The 23,003-nt window shown below is 43.0% G+C and overlaps 1 long non-coding RNA gene across 1 annotated transcript; it reads left to right on the top strand.

The window, feature by feature from the left end:
- Positions 1-10,832: 10,832 nt before the first annotated feature.
- LOC135541097 (uncharacterized) lies at positions 10,833-12,026 on the top strand. The gene is made up of 3 exons (XR_010455916.1): positions 10,833-10,900; positions 11,390-11,459; positions 11,657-12,026. It is a non-coding gene; the product is annotated as an uncharacterized LOC135541097 (long non-coding RNA).
- The last annotated feature ends 10,977 nt before the right edge of the window (positions 12,027-23,003 follow it).

Raw genomic sequence — 23,003 nt, 5'->3', positions numbered from 1 at the left:
AGACCTGACTGCCATGACCAGCGCAAAAACATCCTGTGGCGTACTGCATTAGCATCGAATAGCTCCCATGATATGCAACTTTTCAGGGAAGTTAGAAAAGCTAAGGCTAGCTTTTTCAAACAGACATTTGCATTCTGTAGCACAAACACAAAAAAGTTCTGGGACACTGTAAAGTCCATGGAGAATAAGAACACCTCCTCCCAGCTGCCATCTGCACTGAGGCTAGGAAACATTGTCACCACTGATAAATCCACAATAAATGAGAATTACAATAAGCATTTTTCTACGGCTGGCTATGCTTTCCACCTGGCTACCCCTACCACGGTCAACTGCCCTGCACCCCCCACAGCAACTCGCCCAAGCCTCCCTCATTTCTCCTTCACCTAAATCCAGACAGCTGATGTTCTGAAAGAGCTGCAAAATCTGGACCCCTACAAATCAGCCGGGCTAGACAATCTGAACCCTCTAAAATTATCTGCTGAAATTGTTGCAACCCCTATTACTAGCCTGTTCAACATCTTTTTCATGTCATCTGAGATCCCCAAAGATTGGAAAGCTGCCAGGGTCATCCCCAACTCCAAAGGGGGAGTAACTCTAGACCCAAACTGCTACAGACCTAAATCTATCCTACCCTGCCTACAGATCACCGACCATTTCGAATCCCACCATACATTCTCCATTATGCAATCTGGTTTCTGAGCTGGTCATGGGTGCACCACAGCCACGCTCAAGGTCCTAAACGATATCATAACTGCTATCAATAAGAGACAATACTGTGCAGCCATGTTCATTGACCTGGCCAAGGCTTTTGACTCTGTCAATCACCACATTCGTATTGACAGACTCAACAGCCTTGGTTTCTCAAATGACTGCCTTGCCTGGTTCACCAACTACTTCTCTGATAGAGTTCAGTATGTCAAATCAGAGGGCCTGTTGTCCAGACCTCTAGCAGTCTCTATGGCGGTGCCACAGGGTTCAATTCTCGGGCCGACTCTCTTCTCTGTATACATCAATGATGTTGCTCTTGCAGCTGGTGATTCTTAGATCCACCTCTTCGCAGACGACACCATTCTGTATACTTCTGGCCCTTCTTTGGACACTGTACTAACTAACCTCCAGATGAGCTTCAATGCCATACAACTATCCTTCTGTGGCCTCCAACTGCTCTTAAATGCAAGTAAATCTAAATGCATGCTCTTCAACCGATCGCTGCCCGCACCTGCCCGCCCGTCTAGCATCACTACTCTGGACGGTTCTGACCTAGAATATGTGGACAACTACAAATACCTAGGTGTGTGGTTAGACTGTAAACTCTCCTTCCAGACCCACATTCCAGACCCACATTAAAATTAAATCTAGAATCGGCTTCCTATTTCGCAACAAAGCATCCTTCACTCATGCTGCCAAACATACCCTCATAAAACTGACAATCCTACCGATCCTCGACTTCGGCGATGTCATTTACAAAATAGCCTCCAACACTCTTCTCAACAAATTGGATGCAGTCTATCACAATGTCATCTGTTTTGTCACCAAAGCCCCATACTACCCACCACTTCAACCTGTACGCTCTCGTTGGCTGGCCCTCGCTTCATACTCGTCGCCAGACCTACTGGCTCCAGGTCATCTATAAGTCTTTGCTAGATAAAGCCCTGCCTTATCTCAGCTCACTGGTCACAATAGTAGCATCCACCCGCAGCACGCGCCCCAGTAGGTATATTTCACTAGTTACCCCCAAAGCCATTTCCTCCTTTGGCCACCTTTCCTTCCAGTTCTTTGCTGCCAATGACTGGAACGAATTGCAAAAATCACTGAAGCTGGAGACTCTTATCTCCCTCACTAATTTCAAGCACCAGCTGTCAGAGAAGCTCACAGATCGTTTCACCTGTACATAGCCCATCTGTAAATATCCCACCCAACTACCTCATCCCCATACTGTATTTATTTATTTATTTAGCTCCTTTGCACCCCAGTATATCTACTTGCACATTCATCTTCTGCACATCTATCACTCCAGTGTTAAATTTCAATGTCGTAATTACCTTGCCACTATGGCCTATTTTATTTGACCTCCCTTATCTTACCTCATTTGCACACACTGTATATAGACTTTTCCTACTGTATTATCGACTGTATGTTTGTTTGTTTCATTTGTAACTCTGTGTTGTTTGTGTCAAACTGCTTTGCTTTATCTTGGCCAGGTCGCAGTTGTAAATGAGATCTTGTTTTCAACTAGCCTACCTGGTTAAATAAAATTGAAATAAATAAAATAATGTGTGAAGTGCAGTGGATAAGGGTTCTAAATGTGGATAAGGGTTTTAAACTCCAGCAGCTACACAAAGCCCTTTTGAGGCTCTTAAGATGCAGTGTTCTAACTTGAGACAGTGACATAGAACAAACTGTCCTCCATATTGCTCACAAACAGTTCAGGACTACAATAATCCAACACTCTAATATGTTTTTCAAGTGGAATGCTATTGTCTTGGGACTGTAACATTTCCAACAGTCATGCATGTGCACACGTATGCACACGTATGCACACACACACACACACACACACACACACACACACACACACACACACACACACACACACACACACACACACACACACACACACACACACACACACACACACACACACACACACACACACACACACACGTTCCAGTGTAATAGCCTGACTGACTAGGATTGAGAGGACTGATGGATGGGTGGCAAGTATGAATGCATGGCTCTATGTATTGAAGGTGGAGGCACAGACGCTGTGTTGTTGAGACAGGGCTCAGACCATGACCTACAGACCCTACCAGCCCCCTCAACACACACACACACACACACACACACACACACACACACACACACACACACACACACACACACACACACACACACACACACACACACACACACACACACACACACACACACTCCAACCACCAACTAAGGGTAATTCACAATATTGTCATGACTGTCCACGAGAATCCAAATAGGTCAGATCAGGATTGCAAGGAATAACTTTCACTCGGGAAAGGAAAAAAACTAGTGGGGATTAATAACAACTCACGTCCTGTTATAAATCAAGAGAGAAGATCCAGGCCTGTGCTCTCAAAATTTACCAAAGGAATGTGCTTTGTCTCAACAGACCTTTTTCCGCTGAAACTATAACACGTTCAAAAGTGAATACTGAAACAATATTTCTAATGTAGAACATGGGGAATGGTCAGAGGCAATCAATAGAACACTAATGTATATATATTTTTTTGTAATGTCATTAAAAATGTTATGAAGGAAATACTGTAACTTGGAAAGTATACCCACTACATGGATGAAGTTTCCATACAATGGGTAATGCATGTAATATGGTAAATGATGAAAGAGTTTTTATTAAGAGAGGAATGTGATTTGAGAAGTTATAAGAGAAAATTGTATTCCATAACTTTGCACAGTGAGTAATCACCGCCCTGGAGTGAGGTCAGGGAGCGTGCCAGCCTGCCGGAACTGCACCCTTTTGAGACAAAGGTATAAATGATGGGTTAAGAAAAAAACACATGGAACCAGAACTTGAACTTTGAATCTCAACATGAGGTGGAGACAATTTAACCACCTCCCGGACAATCACTGTAACAGCTGATTAGCTGTTCTAAGTAAAGTATCTTCAAAATCGAATTTAAGTAGGACCATCCTGTTGCTCTGCTCAAACCATCATATTACGTTGATCTCATCACCCCACTGGGAAACCATCAATACGGCTGGATAGCCTATCTTCAAAGAAGCATCTTCAAGAGCGAATGGAAGGAAAATCAACTCTGTAGTTCTGTTCAGGGCTACACGACAAGTCACTGGATCATGAACAACTACGAAAAAGGACAACAGTCGAAGAGTTTTGGACAATCATAGTGTGCCGCGAAAATGCCCAAACCCCTTTCCAAGGCCACTCCATGCCCCCGAGAGATCTCTGATAAACCCAGGCATTTCACGTAAACACATTCATGATTTCTTGCTCAAAGTGGGCAACGGTTCATGTGCAAAGTATGTCGGTATTGTAGGTGAGAGTAGTTTCTGAATGTGGCAATGTTAAAACCTCTTGAAGCTAGGGGGCAGAATTTTCACTTTTGGATAAATAGCGTGCCCAATTTCAACTTCCTGCTACTCATGCCAAGAATATAATATATGCATATTATTCATAGATTTAGATAGAAAACACTCTGTAGTTTCTACAAATGTTTAAATCATGTCTGTGAGTAAAACAGAACTTATGTTGCAGGCAGAACCCCGATGACTAACTGTTCTGATTTTTTTCCCCCTCTCTGTTCCCTTTTTGTCTTTGCCATGGGATATTTCACATGAACCTATTTTCAGTTCCTACCACTTCCACTGGATGTCGGCAGTCTTTGGAATTTGGTTGAGGTTATTCCTTTATGCAATGAAGTAGGCAAACCCCGAACTGAGGACACATTTGTGAGTTGCGCAAGATGTGAAAAGCAACGCTAGTTTGTTTTCTTTCCTGTATTGAATACAGATTGCCCCATCTACAATTTGATCGATTATTAACGTTTAAAAATACCTAACGTTGTATTACAAAAGTAGTTTGAAATATTTTGGCAAAGTTTATAGGCAACTTTTCAAATATTTTGTAGTGACGTTGCGTTTTTGTAAGCTGTTTTTTTCTGGATCAAAAGCGCTTTATAAATGGACATTTTGGGTATATATTGATGGAATTAATCGAACAAAAGGACCAATTGTGATGTTTATGGGTCATATTGGAGTGCCAACAAAAGAAGCTCGTCAAAGGTAATGCATGTTTATATTTTATTTCAGCGTTTTGTGTAGCGCCTGCAGGGTTGTAATATGCTAACTCCTTTGTTTACTGCTGGTGCAGATGGTGCAGGCTATCAGATAATAGCTTCTTAAGCTTTCGCCGAAAAGCATTTTTAAAATCTGACATATTGGCTGGATTCACAACGAGTGTAGCTTTAATTGAGTCTCTTACATGTGTGATTTAATGAAACTTTAAATTTTATAGCATTTTATGTGAATCTGGCGCTCTGCATTTCCCCTGGCAATTACAAATACATCAGTTTAATGATGAACTTCTTGTTAATCCAGCCAGAGTGTCAGATTTCAAAAAGGCTTTACGGCGAAAGCAAACCATGCTATTATCTCAGGACAGACCCCATCAAACATCAGGCATGACACAAAACGCAGAAATAAAAATAGAATTCATGCCTAACCTTTGACAAGCTTATTTTGTTGGCACTCCAATATGTCCCATAAACATCACAAATGGTCCTTTTGTTCGATTAATTCCATCGATATATATCCAAAATGTCAATTTATTTGGCGCGTTTGATCCAGAAAAACACTGGTTCCAACTTGCTCAACGTGACTACAAAATATCTCAAAAGTTACCTGTAAACTTTGCCAAAACATTTCAATCTACTTTTGTAATACAACTTTAGGTATTTTTTAACGTAAATAATCTATGAAATTGTAGACGGGATGATCTGTGTTCAATACAGGAAGAAAACAAACTGAAGCTAGCTTTCTAGTCACGCGCCTTTATCTAACAGTACACTTCAAGTGACCCTCGTTCATGATGGCCGTACTTCTTCATTACACAAAGGAATAACCTCAACCAATTTCTAAAGACTGTTGACATCCAGTGGAAGCGATAGGAACTGCAAGAAGGTCCCTTAGAAATCTGGATTCTCAATGAAATCCCATTGAAAAGAGAGTGAGCTCAAAAATAAAATCTGAATGGTTTGTCCTCTGGGTTTCGCCTGCTAAATAAGTTATGTTATACTCACAGACATGATTCAAACAGTTTTTGAAACTTCAGAGTGTTTTCTAATAATATACATATATTATCTTCTGGGAATGAGTAGCAGGCAGTTGAATTTGGGCATGCATTTCATCCGGACGTGAAAATACTGCACCCTGTAGCAAGAAGTTAATTGGGTAGATGCACTACCGCTTGCTTTAATGAGCTGTCACATGGAAACTAACAGAAGCATGCACCTCACCCCGCATGAAATGGTTACGGGTCGACCCATGCCTGTGCCAACCCATGCCTGTGCCAACTCTCCTACAAAGGTCCCTCGTTAGAACAACTGCAAACAGAGTTAAAAGAGTTTGTGACACAGCTAACTGTGATACATGAAGCTATTTATCTCCAGGAAAAGAAGCAGGTGCCTGAACCAGAACCGGAGGGTCCCTGTCCAGTGATACCAGGAGATCTGGTCTACATCCGAGTGTTCCGGAGGAAGTGGAACCAGCCAAGGAGAGAGGATCGCTTTGAGGTGGTCCTAGCAACACCGACAGCTGTCCAGGTGAAAGGAAGCAATATGTGGTACCATCTAAACCACTGCACTAGAGTCCCAGCAGGGAGAAGGGGGCGACCACCGAGCCATGAGGACGCAGAGGATGCTGATACACCAGGCAGGTGTCCGGAGGTAACGGGAGCAGAGTAGGTCGACACGCCAGGCAGGAGCTAGGAAGAAGCCGAAGGAGAGGCGGATCTAGGAGAAACTTCCTATTGCCAGAGAGTCCAGGAATAGGGAGGAGTGACATGCTTGTTAATCCTGATAACATACCTACTCTGGCAGATACCCCTGGCGGAAGCCCATTCCAATGGAATGAAGAAATACCACCATGAGAAGGGGAAGGAGACTTCCCCACCATCAACTTCTCAGCCCTTACATGGTCTCCCCAATAGACAATGGAATCCAGAACAGCTGAGGAGTGATGGAATGTCCTGGACAGCGACACTGGCAAACCTAGAAGAAACGGTAACAGACCCACCTATAACCATACAGTATACCAAATATAGAATAAGAAAACAGGTTTCTCCCAAATCTCCTTTGGAAAAGAATAGGATCAGCATCCCCCATTCCACCCCAAACAATAACAGAAGTAGAAGTACAGAGGTCCCTCTCAATTAATTAACTACCAGAAATAGCACTCTGTGGATGGTCCCATCATCAAACATAGGGAGAAGCTATCTGGGACTCAAAAGGATGAAACCTAAGAATAAACAAAGGAGAAGCTGATTACCATGGAAAAGCGTGACCAAAAGGAAGGTGAAGAATATGTAATAGAAATAGTTAGCACTAAATGTTCTGAAGGGGATAGTGTGACGATCATCCAGATTGACCCCACTCTAGAGCCTCTGACAAGACAGAGAAGGGATATGACTGAAGTAAAAACAGCAGTAACAACTCAGCTGCCATCCACTGCCGTTACAAAAAGCCAGAAACATCAGAATCAGTTGGGTTCCCCCAAAACATTTGGAACCTTCTAACCAATCCCAGCAGTCTAAGTCAAGAAAATGAGACTGTACCCCAATTGATGATTCAACCCCAGAACTGTACAAGGACAAATCTTTGAAGGAAGTAGCAAAAAATGTATGGCATGAACGGGCTCAATATACAGCATCTAAATTAAGACTAACAAATTGCTTATTGTGTGCGCCCTCTCCACTGAAACAATTAGTGGTGGTACATAATCCTTATGATTATGAGGATTGTGCTGACTTTAATAAAACCATTTGTTATTTGAGAAGATCAGAAAGGCATTGTCCAGCTCAATGTTTGTCATATTTGGATAATCCATCCTATCAAAGATTTTACAACCGACTCTGGAAAATGGTGTCAAGAATTGGATGTACAGGTGGAAGCACAGAAGTTAGAGGCCCCATATGAATATTGAATAGATTATAAACAACCATATGAATGTTTTAACAGCACAGAAGGACAGCATCCGATGGGGAAGTTTCAAGGCACTTGAGACCACATGACACTTAACTACAGATGCAAATTGGAATGCAGACACTCCAAAAAGGGCTACGTATCAAGCAAGCAGCCCGGAAGTTACTCACGATAATTGTCCTAATCATACTCTAGTACTACCATTAATTGCACCATATGAACAACAGACCATGGTAGTGGCACATTTCTTCTGGGTATGTGGAGGGCAAAGATTAAGGGCACCATTACCAAAAGGATGGACAGGCCTTTGTGCAAGGGTTAGGTTGATTCAACAGATAACTGTCACTGAATGGAATCCTAGTGATACTAAGCAAAAAACGACAAAACATAGAGTAATGATGGATATAATGGGAGCCTCCACCTGGCCAAAACCCTGGATAAACCTCTGGTAGTAATTGGCAAACCCTAAAAACCGCTGCAGCTCCTTTACCGTGGTGGGAGTAGGCCAATTACGCACGGCTGAAATGCGGTCACTCTCCATCTTCACCCTTGATGTGGGAATGCGGTACCCCAGGAAGGAGACGGCCTGCTGGAAGAACAGGCATTTCTCAGCCTTGACGTACAGGTCATGCTCCAATAATCGTCCAAGCACCCTGCGCACCAGGGACACATGCTTGGCACGTGTAGCGGAGTATATCAGAATGTAATCAATATACACCACTACAACCTGCCCGTGCAGGTCCCTGAAAATCTCGTCTACAAAGGCTTGCAAAACTGATGGTGCATTCATCAACCCGTATTGCATGACGAGGTACTCATAATGCCTTGCGGTGGTACTGAACACTGTCTTCCACTCGTCTCCCTACCGGATACGCACCAGGTTGTACACGCTCCTGAGATCTAGTTTTGTGAAGACGGGCACCCCGTGCATTGACTAAATCGCCGTGGCGATGAGAGGTGATCACTGTGATTTGATTTAGACCTCGATAGTCAATACATGGGTGCAGACCCCCCTCCTTCTTCTTCACAAAAAATAAATTAGAGGAGATGGGTGAAGTGGAAGACCGAATGTACCCCTGACGCAGGGATTCGGAGACATATGTCTCCATAGCCACCGTCTCCGCTTGTGACATGGGATACACGTGACTCCTGGGAAGTGTGACGTCTACCAGGAGATTTATCGCACAATCCCCCTGTCGATGGGGTGGTAATTGAGCTGTCTTCTGTAAGAAGAAAGCCAAATCGGCATACTCAGGGGGAATGTGCACGGTGGAGACCTGGTCTGGACTTTCCACCGTAGTAGCACCAACGGAAACCCCTAAACACCTCCCCCAGCACTCTCGTGACCACCCCTTGAGAGCCCTCCGTTGCCACAAAACAGTGGGATCAACGCAGGAGAATCAATAAGGAAGAGACTGATTCTCTCCTTTTGACCCTCCTGCGTCAACATGCCCAGGGGCGCGGTGACCTCCCTAATCAAGCCGGACCCTAATGGTCGACTGTCTACGTCTTAAACTGGGAAGGGCATATCCACTGGAACAATGGGGATGCCTAATCTATGGGCAAATGATCTGTCAATGAAATTCCCAGCTGCGCCTGAATCGACGAGCTCCTTATGCTGGGGATGCTGGGAAAACTCAGGAAAAGTAACGTTCAAAATGTGTGCAACAGAGAGCTCTGGGTGAGCATGGTGCCGGTTCACCTGGGGTAACGCGAGACTGCCCTGACTGCTGCCTCAACTCCCAGAGGAACCTCCCCAGCACCGACCGGCAGTGCGCCCTCCTCTGGTCTCCCTAAGCACAGCACCTCCCTGCTCCATGGGCGTCGGAGCGGTGGTGCTGGGGGATGGAACCGACAGACCCCGATCTGGATGTCCGCGGTAGCCAGCAGGTTATCCAACCGAATGGACAGGTCCACCAGCTAATCGAAAGTGAGGGTGGTGTCCCTGCAGGCCAACTACCGATGGACGTCCTCGCGCAAACTGCAACAATAGTGGTTGATCAGGGCCCTGTTGTTCCATCCTACGCCAGCGTCCAGGGTCCGGAAGTCCAGAGTGAACTCCTGGGCGCTCCTCGTCCCCTGCCACAGATGAACGAGACATTCACCGGATGGTCGAAGACTGCCCGGAAGCGGCGATGTGGTCCAGCGCAGCCTCTCCTTCTCCCCACATGGCGTTGGCCTACTCCAGGGCTCTCGCTGAGAGGCATGAGACGAGGGCGGACACCCTCTCTCTGTCTGAAGGTGCTGGGTGAACGGTTGCTAGGTAGAGCTCCAGTTGTAATAGGAAACCCTGACATTGTGCAGCCGTCCCACCACACTCCCTAGGGAGGGCCAGATGAATCCCACTGGGACCAGGTGAAAGAGGGGCAAGTAGTGGAGACCTTGGTTGCACTGGCAGAGGCACTGGAGGACCTCCCTTTCTCTGCCAGCGATCCATAGTCTGTAGGACGCGATCCATGGTGGCGCCGAGATGATGGAGCATCGCCGCTTGCTCCTGGACGCGCTCCTCGACCCCAATAACAGGGGTATCTGGTCCTGCTGACTTCATGACGATAGTGGTGTGTGATTCTGTCAGGCGGTGTGTGTAGCTGGTGCATGAAGTCAGGCGCAGGAGTGCAGAGATGAGTGAACAACGTACTTTACTCAAGAAAATAGCATTAGTAACAGTACCAATGAGTGAACAATAACGGTTGCCACAAAACATGGGTGAAAAAAGCACCCGGACAAAACCAGACGGAAATGTACCGACATGAACAAAAAACAATCACACATAAAGACATGGGGGAAACAGAGGATTAAATACATGACCAGTAATTGGGAAATGTGTGTGGAAAACGAGACAAAACAAATGGAAAATGAAAAATGTATCGGCGATGGCTCGAAGACCGGCGACGTCGACTGCCGAACACCGCCCGAACAAGGAGAGGCATCGACTTCGGCAGAAGTCGTGACAGAAGGCTACTGGACATGCACATGGGTTATTCATATATAGACAACATCGCCCTGAACTTGTGAAGGAAGACCTTTGGACAGGAACATTAGTTAATCAGTTATAGGCACCATTAGACCTGCAGTAGGAGAGTACATGTCTGTGTGTCACACCACCAATAGAATCTATGCCCTAATGTCTGAGCCAGTAAGAGAATGGAAACTAAGCAAGACAACAAGATTAGGGTGGCCAAGGCTAAAAGGTATTAATAATTTACATAAAGTGGAGTGACTGTTATCTAAGGGTAAAACTGTATAAAAGCAGAGTACTGAGACTAGAGAGATCTGTTCTTCCATGGAATTGCACTTCTTCTGTTACTTTTGTAGTAAAGTATAATTGAATTTACAAGTTCCGTTATCAGTGAAATATTTTATACAATATTTCCACGACATGAATGGCGAACCTGACACCTCACAAGCTGTGGCATATCAGAATGCTTCATACACCTGTGCACATTTTTGTTTCCGCCTTAACACTACACAGCTGATTCAATTGATCAAGTCATCATCAAGCTTCAAGTGGTATTTATGTCTAATAATGACATTATCTTCTATTGTTTGTCCTCATGTGTCTGTTTTTCAGCATAAAGTACTCTGTAGCCACTTAGTGTAGACACCAGGTGAGACCACACACACACAATGACAGTCTCTCTCCTTCACTTCATCCCTCTCCCCCATCTCCCTTGTATCAGCTGTGTTGGTGAACCGTTCCCCCATCTGAACTGGCTGACACAGAGGGCACAGCGTGATGATAGATGAGAGGTGATTGGGTCAACAGGAAGTATTTTTGAAGAGATGCTTTACATTGAAATACAAACAGAGATGTAGTAGTCCTAGAGTTAATGATCCAAGGTCAGTTTTGCATTTCACTTCCTGATGATTATGATCACTGACCGTATTAGAACATTTAAAAAACGGCTTAATCATGCTCTCTCTCTATCCATCTGCCTCGTTTGCAGGTATGTTTTGATGTGAGGGAGGAAGCCAGTCCCGTCATCGCCACCTCACCCGCTCTTAAGATAACCTTTGGGCCAATTTAAACTGGAGATATTGTAATTGTGATGAATATTAGAATATTAGGGTAGCACTGTAATTCGTTAATCATATGCTGTCTGCCTCTGTTCTTACCTCTTTCCCTTTCTGTCTTCTACATCTCTCTCCCCACCTCATCTTTCTTCCTCGTTTTATAATGCACACTATATGTGCATTGAAGCACAGATTGAACTTGTATTTATAATATAATATTGCAATTATCATAATTATAATGCATGTATTATGTATTTATAACCCATGGATAATGAACTTCTTTCAATAAAGTGTTTCACTTTCTCCACTGGTTGAAATTAAGTATCTCATTGAAATACTATCCTGTGTCCTCAGATTAACGCAGATGAAGGGAGTTAGATATGTATAGTTTTTTTCTGTATATATGAAATACAAATCAGCCTTTACTTAAATCATGTTTCTAGTCTATTGCATAGTTACAATGTGTACTCATTGATGTCCCAGGTGCAGGAGTGGTAAAGTGAAGTGTATAATTGTAATGCGTACATGCACAGCATCATTCAATAATGGAGTTTGATACACCTGGTATTGGATATGACTGAAAAATAATGTCTCACAGAGATTTATACCTGAACCGCACCTTTATTTGCCAAGGAAGAGTACATGATAAGTGAATATATTCAATGTACAGGCAACAATGTGGGGATCTCATGCGTGGTAATAACTACAGTACCTACATCCTTCACACAATAAAGTTATTATATTCTACTCTATCCATAGGCTTCATTAATGCCATTCAGACTTAAAGTTGATACAACAGCAATGATAGCTGAGGTTCATAGATTGGTATGAATATTATTTCAGAATGTTTTAGGGTCCATATACAAATCGGCAACATACTGTAGCTAGCTACACATCCATAGGCATTCCACGACACAATAAGCAATTAAATAGTTAGCTAGCTATGATACTTCAGCTGCATTGCACAGCAAGGCAAGCTTACACAATTGTACATTCAATTTGCAATAAATGCTTTAGCTAGCTAGATTCTTTACATCCACTGTTTCCCAAGATGGCAGCCTGGTTTGCTGGTTTAAACATCACGAATTACAATGTCATACTCATGTCATAACACCAGCTAGCTAGTTGGCTAATGTTAGCTAGTCAGCTAACTTGCTAAATAGCTATTTTTGTAAATGAACTTTATGACATAAAAATATGCACAATCATTTGTCTCCACATTAACTAACATGTTCCTCTCAATCTTACATGTTTTGCTTGAATCATTATGACATAATAATAACTTACATTTGCTTCCACCGTAACGTCTTTGCTGAAGAAAGTCACCAGGGACGGGTGGCTTGCATCAAATTTGTCAATGGAACCACTGATTTGATTGGTCGTATAAAAACCTTGGGACCCAAATGCATAATGAGGGCTCTAACTCCCCCTTGTGGTGGTCTGGAGCAATGAAGCTGTGATGCCGGGTACCTTAAAATTCCTCAAGCATATAAGTATTTTACACCATTTTAAATATAAAATTCTCGTTAATCCAGCCACAGTGTCTAATTTCAAAAAGGCTTTACAGCGAAAGCACCACAAACGATTATGTTGGGTCACCACCAAGTCACAGAAAAACACAGCCATTTTTCCAGCCAAAGAGAGGAGTCACAAAAAGCAGAAATATAGATAAAATGAATCACTAACCTTTGATGATCTTCATCAGATAACAGTCATAGGACTTCATGTTACACAATACATGTATGTTTTTTCGATAAAGTGCATATTTATATCCAAAAATCTCATTTTACATTTGCGTGTTATGTTCAGTAGTTCCAAAACATGCAGTGATTTTGCAGAGAGCCACATCAATTCACAGAAATACTCATAATAAACATTGATAAAAGATACAACTATTATTCATGGAACTTTAGATAAACTTCTCCTTAATGCAACCGCTGTGTAAGATTTTTTTTAAACTTTACGGAAAAAGCACACCATGCAATAATTTGAGTACGGCGCTCAGAGACCAAAACAGCCAAAGTGATATGCGCCATGTCGTGTAGTCAACATTAGTCAGAAATAGCATTATAAATATTAACTTACCTTTGATGATCTTCATCAGAATGCACTCCCAGGAATCCCAGTTCCACAAAAAATGTTTGATTTGTTCGCTAAAGTTCATAATTTATGTCCTTATTCATCCAAGCTACTCAATACTGCCCCCCAGTCACCAATAAGTTAAAGGAGGAACTACTATTGCACTCCACATGGCCCTTTTCCACCTGGACAAAAGGAACACCTATGTGAGAATGCTGTTCATTGACCACAGCTCAGCGTTCAACACAACAGTTCCCACAAAGCTCATCATTTTAAATATACATATTTTTTTCACCTTTATTTAACCAGGTAGGCTAGTTGAGAACAAGTTCTAATTTACAACTGCGACCTGGCCAAGATAAAGCAAAGCAGTGTGACACAGACAACAACACAGAGTTACACATGGCATAGCATGGAATAAACAATAAACAAGCCAATAACACAATAAACAAGTCAATGACACAGTAGAAAAAAATAAAGTCTGTATACAGTGTGCGCAAAAGGCACGAGGAGGTAGGCAATAAATAGGCCACGGTAGCAAAGAATTACAATTTTGCAGATTAACACTGGAGTGATAAATGAGCAGATGATGATGTGCAAGTAGAGATACTGGTGTGCAAAATAGCAGAAAAGTTAATAAAAACAGTATGGGGATGAGGTAGGTAGATTGGGTGGGCTATTTACAGATGGACTATGTACAGCTGCAGCGATCATTAAGCTAAGGACTAAACACCTGGGATTAAACACCTCCCTTTGCAACTGGATCCTGGCCGCCCCCCAGGCTGTAAGGGTAGGCAACAACACATCTGCAACGCTGATCCTCAACATTGGGGCCCCTCAGGGGTGTGTGCTTAGTGGCCAAGCACACATTCAACACCATCATTAAGTTTGTTGACAACACAACAGTGGTAGGCCTGATCACTGACAACGATGAGATAGCCTATAGGGAGGAGGTCAGAGACCTGGTAGTGTGCTGTCAGGACAACAACCTCTACTTCAATGTGAGCAAGACAAAGGAGCTGATCGTGGACTATAGGAAACGGTAGTCCAAGTACACCACTTTACACTTCAGCGAGGCTAAAGTGGAGCGGGTAGAAAGCTTCAAGCTCCTTGGTGTCCACATCACCAACAAACTAACATGGTCCAAGCACACCAAGATAGTCATGAAGAGGGCACAACAAAATGCTACAGAGGGTTGTGCGTACGGTCCAGTACATCACTGGTGACAAGCTTCCTGACATCCAGGACCTATATTCTAGGCTGTGTCAGAGGAAGGCCCCAAAAACTGTCAAATATTCCAGTCACCCAAGTCATAAACTGTTCTCTCTGTTACCCCACGGAAAGCGGTACCGGAGCGTCAAGTCTAGGACCAAAAGGCTCCTTAACAGCTTCTACCCAAAAGCCATAAGACTGCTGAACATTTAATCAAATGGCCCCCCGGACTGTTTTTACACTGTTGCTACTCGCTGTTTATTATCTATGCATAGCCACTTTACAAATTACCTTGACTAACCTGTACTCCGGCACTTTGACTCTGTACCGGTACCCCCAGTGATTTTGATTTGATTTGATTACCGGTACCCCCTGTATATAGCCTCGTTATTGTTATGTAATTTTCTTGTGTTACTTTTTGATTTGATTTTTCACTTTAGTGTATTTAGCAAATATTTGTATTAACTCTATTTTTTAAACTGCATTGTTGGTTAAGGGCTTGTAAGTAAGAATTTCACTGTAAGGTCTACACCTGTTGTATTCGGCCCTTGTGACAAATACAATTTTATTTTGGGTCTCAAACTTGTTAAACACATTTATTTTTATTTTTAAATGTTCTTCTGAGCCGTAACAATTTACCCATGATGGTCACAAGGACTTAAGTATGTTTACCCTGTGATGTTCAGATGCCGAGAGACAGTGATATGAAGTTTGGCAAAATATGTAATGAATGTCATAAAATGTCACAATGTGATTGATTTACGACTGTTTCTACATTTTGAACAGTTGGGTCTATCAACTCAGCGAAAAAGGAATATGATGAAAGAGAACATTCTCAGCTACTGTAAAACCCATTTTGAGAGGATAAAATAATATATTTCTGATTTTGATTTACTTACTGTAAGCTACTTACTGTACGGGTCAGTGTAGGCTGAATCGAACATAAGGGAAGGGTTAAACATTCAGAATTAATCAAGGAGGAGCCACAGCAGGAGGAGCAACCCACCCACTGGGACATTCAACATCTATTCCACGTTGGTTCAGCATAATTTCATTGAAATGAAGTGGATATGATGTTGATTCCACCAGTGTGTGCTCAGTGGACAGAATGTATGTCACACCCTGGCCATAGAGAGGCTTTTTATTATAGGGTGACTAGGGTGGGCGTTCTATGTTCTTTTTTCTATGTTTTTGTATTTCTTTGTTTTTGGCCGGGTATGGTTCTCAATCAGGGACAGCTGTCTGTCGTTGTCTCTGATTGAGAACCATACTTAGGTAGCTCTTGCCCACATGGGTTTTGTGGGTTGTTGTTTTTTGTTCAAGTATTCTTATTGATTAAAAGGTATTATGAATACTTTCCACGCGCCTTGGTCTTCTCCTTCTCCCGACAACAGACGTTACAATGTAATAGACACCTCGAAATTTGACGTTTGGAGCAATGTCGAAATTTGACATTTGGAGAAAAGTGGATAAATGTCAGAATCTGAAGTCAAAATGTTAAAACCGTGATATCTTATTGCACACACAGCCAGTGAGGCCATACGTTTGTTTCTCTCACTGTCCCAAATGAGCAGAGTAAATGACTTTTTACTGTCTTATGGTGGCGAGGGAGGAACACCCCATTCATTATGGGTTAGGATGTAAAGTGTGTTATTATTGAGTGAAGAGTGTGTATTAGTAGGGAACTGGGGACTGACTTATATTATCTATCCAGTCTCACTGAGAAACACTGGAATGTTCATGGGCTGCCTCTGCCTTTGCCCTGCCTCAATCAACTCTACACACACACACACATACACACACACACACACACACACACACACACACACACACACACACACACACACACACACACACACACACACACACACACACACACACACACACACACACACACACACACACACACACACACACACACACACACACACACACACACACACACACACACACACACACACACACACACACACACACACATGGCACTGAGAGAGCTGAGTGCTGAGATGGGGGCCGTGTCCAACATAAGTTAGCCTGGAATGAAGATTGACACCCCGGGATTAAAACCAACATGAAATTTGAGTCAACCAACACACACACACACACACACACACACACACACACACACACACACACACACACACACACACACACACACACACACACACACACACACACACACACACACACACACACACACACACACACACACACACACCACACACCACAAACAGTTCTGAAATTAGAGTTAACCAGCGGGGCCAGACTCTGACCAGGACAGAGCACAGTAATGAGGTGGTATGGAGAGGGACAGCTCAGCCCTGTGAGTGTGTGTGCTTGTGTGTGTGCATGTGTATGTGCACGCTCACACGAGTATGTTTGCGTACGCTTGACTATATGTAAAAACAGAGATAGGTTTACAGCTGATCAGAGTTAATTTGACTTATGCTCTTGCGACTCTGTGTGGTAACAGTTGTCTTGTGAGGGGGGAGTTTGTCTCTGAGGGGGGAGTTTGTCTGTGAGGAAGGAGTACGTCTGTGAAAGTGTGTGATGGGGAGAAGCGTTGTTAGTGAAATGGAGAAACCACAGTTGGAAAGGCGAGCGTATTTAAATCATTATTTTGGTCTGCTAGTGATTCTATAATAACACACACACACACATACACACACACACACTGCAAGTCTAACACATACCCACTACATACCCAATACATTATATAGGCTGGTAACAGTATTGTTTGCACCTGAAAGCCTGACACACATTTCCCTCTCTCTCCTCCAAATTCCTAGTGAGATGGGAGAGTGCTCAGAGGTAGGCATTAGGCAACCCTGGAACTACGGGTTCATTTGGGATTCAGTACGTGTGACAGAAAGCCTGAACTCAACCCTCCTATCCATGCATGTGTTATATGGAACAACAGAGACCAGAGTATATAATCAGCCCAAGAGAGACAAGAGAGCCACAGAGAACCAACAGAAAAACTGTAAAGGACACATTGAGAGCAGCAGCACAGCAAGCAATCAGGGTTTTCAGATTACCACTGTGATAATCTGCACACTATACCATCTGTGTTAACAAACCACAATCAAGATGTATGTGATAACTGATATGTATTACACTGTATCAGTTTACCCAGTAATCAGAGGTATTACTGAACTCTACATTACATTAATGTTCCAGGGGTGCATGTGTTCCCCATTAGGACGAGATCTGTGGGGTTGATAATGCCGTGTGTGTGTGTGCATGTGCGTATATGCACGTGTGTGCGTGGAGGTGTGCGTGTTTGTGTGTGTATGTCTGCACCAGAGGTTAATAGGGTGTGGTTTCAGTAGCATGCAGGGCCCACTTTCTGGGGTTTGGCTCTGATACTGTAATACAGCTGAGCAGCTGTGTGTGTGTGTGTGTGTGTGTGTGTGTGTGTGTGTGTGTGTGCGTGCGTGCGTGCGTGCGTGTGTGTGTTTTTGGGTCTGCTGTCAAACCAAATCAAATCAAATTTTATTGGTCACATACACATGGTTAGCAGATGTTATTGTGAGTGTAGCGAAATGCTTATGCTTCTAGATCCGACAGTGCAGCAGTATCTATCAGGTAATATCTAACAATTCCACAACAAAACCTAATATCTAACAAATTCCACAACAAAACGTAATTACACACAATCTAGTAAAGGAATGGGATGAGAATATATAAGTATAAAATATATGGATGAGCAGAGACAGAGCGGCTAAGATGCAATAGATAGTAAGGAATAGATAGTGAAGGAATTAGTATACAGTATACAGTATATACAGTTGAAGTAGGAAGATTACATACAATTGGTTGGAGTCATTAAAACTCATTTTTTAACCACTCCACAAATTTCTTGTTAACAAACTACAGTTTTGGCAAGTCGGATAGGACATCTACTTTGTGCATGCCACAAGTCATTTCTCCAACAATTGTTTACGGACAGATTATTTAACTTATAATTCACTGTATTCACTGTATCCAGTGGGTCAGAAGTTTACATACCCTAAGTTGACTATGCCTTTAAACAGTTCGGAAAATTCCAGAAATTAATGTCATGGCTTTAGAAGCTTCTGGTAGGCTAATTGACATAATCTGAGTCAATTGGAGGTGTACCTGTCAATGTATTTCAAGGCCTACCTTCAAACTCAGTGCTTCTTTGCTTGACATCATGATTAATTCAAAAGAAATCAGCCAAGACCTCAAAAAGAAAATTGTAGACCTCCACAAGTCTGGTTCATCCTAAGGAGCCATTTCCAAATGCCTGAAAGTACCACATTCATCTGTACAAACAATAGGACACAAGTATAAACACCATGGGACCACACAGCCATCATACCGCTCAGGAAGGAGACACGTTCTGTCTCCTAGAGATGAACGTACTTTGTGGCAAAAAGCGCAAATCCATCCCAGAACAACAGCAAAGGACCTTGTGAAGATGCTGGAGGAAAGCGGTACAAAGGTATCAATAGCCACAGTAAAACAAGTCTTATATTGACATAACCTGAAAGGCCACTCAACAAGTAAGAAGCCACTGCTCCAAAATCGCCATTAAAAAAGCCAGACTACGGTTTGCAACTGCACATGGGGGGAAAGATCATAGTTTTTGGAGAAATGCCCTCTGGTCTGATGAAACAAAAATAGAACTGTTTGGCAATAATGACCATCGTTATTCTTGGAGGAAAAAGGGGGAGGCTTGCAAGCCGAAGAACACCATCCCAGCCGTGTAGCACGGTGTCTTTCAGCATCATGTTGTGGGAATGCTTTGATGCAGCAGGGACTGGTGCACTTCACAAAATAGAGGGTATCATGAGGCAGAAAAATGATGTGGATATATTGAAGCAACATCTCAAGACATCAGTCAGGAGGTTAAAGCTTGGTCGCAAATGGGTCTTCCAAATGGACATTGACCCCAAGCATACTTCCAAAGTTGTGGCAAAATTGCTTAAGGACAACAAAGTCAAGGTATTGGAGTGGCCGTCAAAAAGTCCTGACCTCAATCCTATCGAAAATGTGTGGGCAGAACTGAAAAAGCGTGTGCGAGCAAGAAGGCCTACAAACCTGAACGCAATGCAACCAAATACTTATTGAGTGTATTTAAACTTCTGACCCACTGGGAATGTGATGAAAGAAATAGTAGCGGAAATAAATAATTCTCTACTATTATTCTGACATTTCACATTCTTAAAATAACGTTGTGATCCTAATTGAATATTTACTGGGATTAAATGTCAGGAATTGTGAAAAACTGAGTTTAAACGTATTTGGCTAAGGTGTATGTAAACTTCCCACTTTAACTGTACATGTACGTCTCGTGTTTGACCTGTTGAATTGCGACTCCACTTTGTCTCTATACTCACGCTTTGCTTGTTTGATTGCCTTACAAAGGGAATAACTACACTGTTTGTATTCAGCCATTTTTCCAGTCGCCTTGCCATGATTAAATTTGATGGTACGTGCTTTCAGTTCTGCATGAATGCGGCCATCAATCTATGGTTTCTGGTTAGGGAAGGTTTCAATAGACACAATGGGTACAACATCTCCTATACACTTCCTTATAAACTCCCTCACCGAGTCAGCGTAAACGTCAATGTTATTGTCTGAGGCTACCCGGAACATATCCCAATCCACGTGATGGAAGCATCCTTCTTGCATGGAATCCGATTGGTCAGACCAGCGTTGGATAGACCTAAGCACGGGCACTTCCTGTTTTAGTTTCTGCCTATAGGAGGGGAGCAACAAGATGGAGTCATCGTCGGATTTGCCAAAAGGAGGGTGGGGAAGGGCCTTGCATGCATCTCAAAATTTAGAGTAGCAATGGTCAATTGTGTTTCTCACTAGTGTACTGCAATCAATATGCTGATATAATTTAGGTAGCCTTGTTCTCAAATTAGCTTTGTTAAAATCCCCAGCTACAATAAATGCAGCCTCAGGATATATGGTTTCCAGTTTGCATAAAGTCCAGTGAAGTTCCTTGATGGCCGTCTTAGTATCCACTTGATTGTGAAGAATTCTAGGTCAGGTGAACAATAGGACTTGAGTTCTTGTATGTTACAACTACACCATGAGTCGTTAATCATGAAACATACACCCCCGCCCTTCTTTTTACCGGAGAGATGTTTATTCATTTCGGCGCGATGCACTGAAAATCCCATTGGCTGTATGGACTCCGACAGCATGTCCCCAGCTAGTCATGTTTCTGTGAAACAGAGTATGTTACAATCCCGGAAATCTCTTTGGAAAGCAACTCTTGCCCTGATTTTGTCGACTTAGCGAGCAATATCCTCGGAAGCGGTGCGTGGTGTGCACGCTTCCCAAGCCTCCCTAGAAGACCTCTCTGGCACCCTCTCCTCCGGCAGTGTTGTTTTGGGTTGGCCTCTGGAATCGTTCAAATGCCCTGGGAGGTGCAGACAAAGGATCTGCTTTGTGAAAGTTGTATTACTGGTTGTAGTTGTGCTGGTGAATTGACGTCTCTCTGATGTCCAATAGTTCTTCCTGGCAGTAGGTAATAACACTTAAAGTTTTCTGTACTAACAATGTAAGAAATAATACATTAAAAAACAAAATACTGCACAGTTTCCTAAGGACTAGAAGCGAAGCTGCCATCTCTATCGGCGCCATCTTACTTGTCTGTAACACATGGGGTAGGCAGCAGCAACTAATAGCTCTATGCAAGTGTACTGCTGAGCTACGTACATAGGAACCATGTTTACTAAGCTGCACTGGGCTAAAGTATGGTGGCTCTGAACAAAGTTCACTAAATTGTCACCAAACACAAACCCTCTAACGCAGCTCCACTGCTACTGAAGCCAACCTTCTATGGTGTCACTGAGGAAAGCATCTAAATTGACCCAGGCTTTTTAGTTTTATATTTCTGCTGGTTGTCCTTTCTCCCTGGCACTTGAAGAGAGCAGTAGTTTCCCAGCTACAATTCAGTCCCTAGTTAAAAAGCAAGGACCAATGCAAGTACAGCTGTGGCCTTTAAACAGTGGAACTGTTCACCCTGGAACTACATTTTCAATGTTGCCGTCTGAACATTGTTCGCTATGCTGTTACTGAATGCAGCCCACTGCTACTTTATGCTGTAATCCTGAATACTGTTCCAATTTGACACATTGTAATTCCAGTGTCTCTGAATGTTGCCTTGTTGTCTCTTAACATAACCTTTGAATGCAGCCTTGTCCATTCCATGTGAAATAAATGCCCAGTTGTCAAGTTCGTTATAATGAGCGGACCAAGGCGCAGCGTGAGTAGAGTTCCACATATTTATTAAGTGAAACCCAAAACAACAAATAAATAAATGAACGTGCCATTCGTAGCGCACATAGCACTAAACAAAAACAATATCCCACAATGCAAGTGGGAAAAGGACCACACTAAGTATGATCCCCAATTAGAGGCAACGACCATCAGCTGCCTCCAATTGGGAACCATACTCACACCAACATAGAAAATAAAGATTAGAAAACTCCCAAGTCACACCCTGACCTATGGTCAGGGCATGACACCAGCAGCTCACCAAGCACACTGGGTCTCAAACCCAGGCGCCTGAATTACCCAAGACCATGTTAGCTCAATGATGTACAGACTAGAGATGAACCCTGGTAGCAGGGTTTTCAGGTCCCCTGCAAAGCCGTTCATCATGTAAACCACCTCCGCTGCACCAGCCTGAGTTTAGCAACGGCTAATCCCCTTTGAGTGTTTGTCAATGTCCTTGATGTTGCCCACTTTGCAGCTTTCAAGTTGTAATTGAATTAGGAAAGTGTGTGCATGTTAGAGTGCAGCAGAGAGGGGTTAGGGTAAACACACTGTTCCTTTAATCTGTCATGTGATTTTGAACTACATCAAACCTACATTGTTTTTATGACCTGTGTACAGCTCTGGGTGCTTTGTGGTGGAGATGAAAGGCTTGAGTTTCATGACAGGGGTTAGTTGATTTATCTAGAGAAAGAGCGGGAGGGGGGGGGGGTGATGAGGAGAGAT

The sequence above is a fragment of the Oncorhynchus masou genome, chromosome 6, assembly GCF_036934945.1.
Source record: "Oncorhynchus masou masou isolate Uvic2021 chromosome 6, UVic_Omas_1.1, whole genome shotgun sequence".
Taxonomy (NCBI): Eukaryota; Metazoa; Chordata; class Actinopteri; order Salmoniformes; family Salmonidae; genus Oncorhynchus; species Oncorhynchus masou.
Note: the sequence above shows the minus strand (reverse complement) of the source record. Positions and strands in the feature narration are given on the sequence as shown.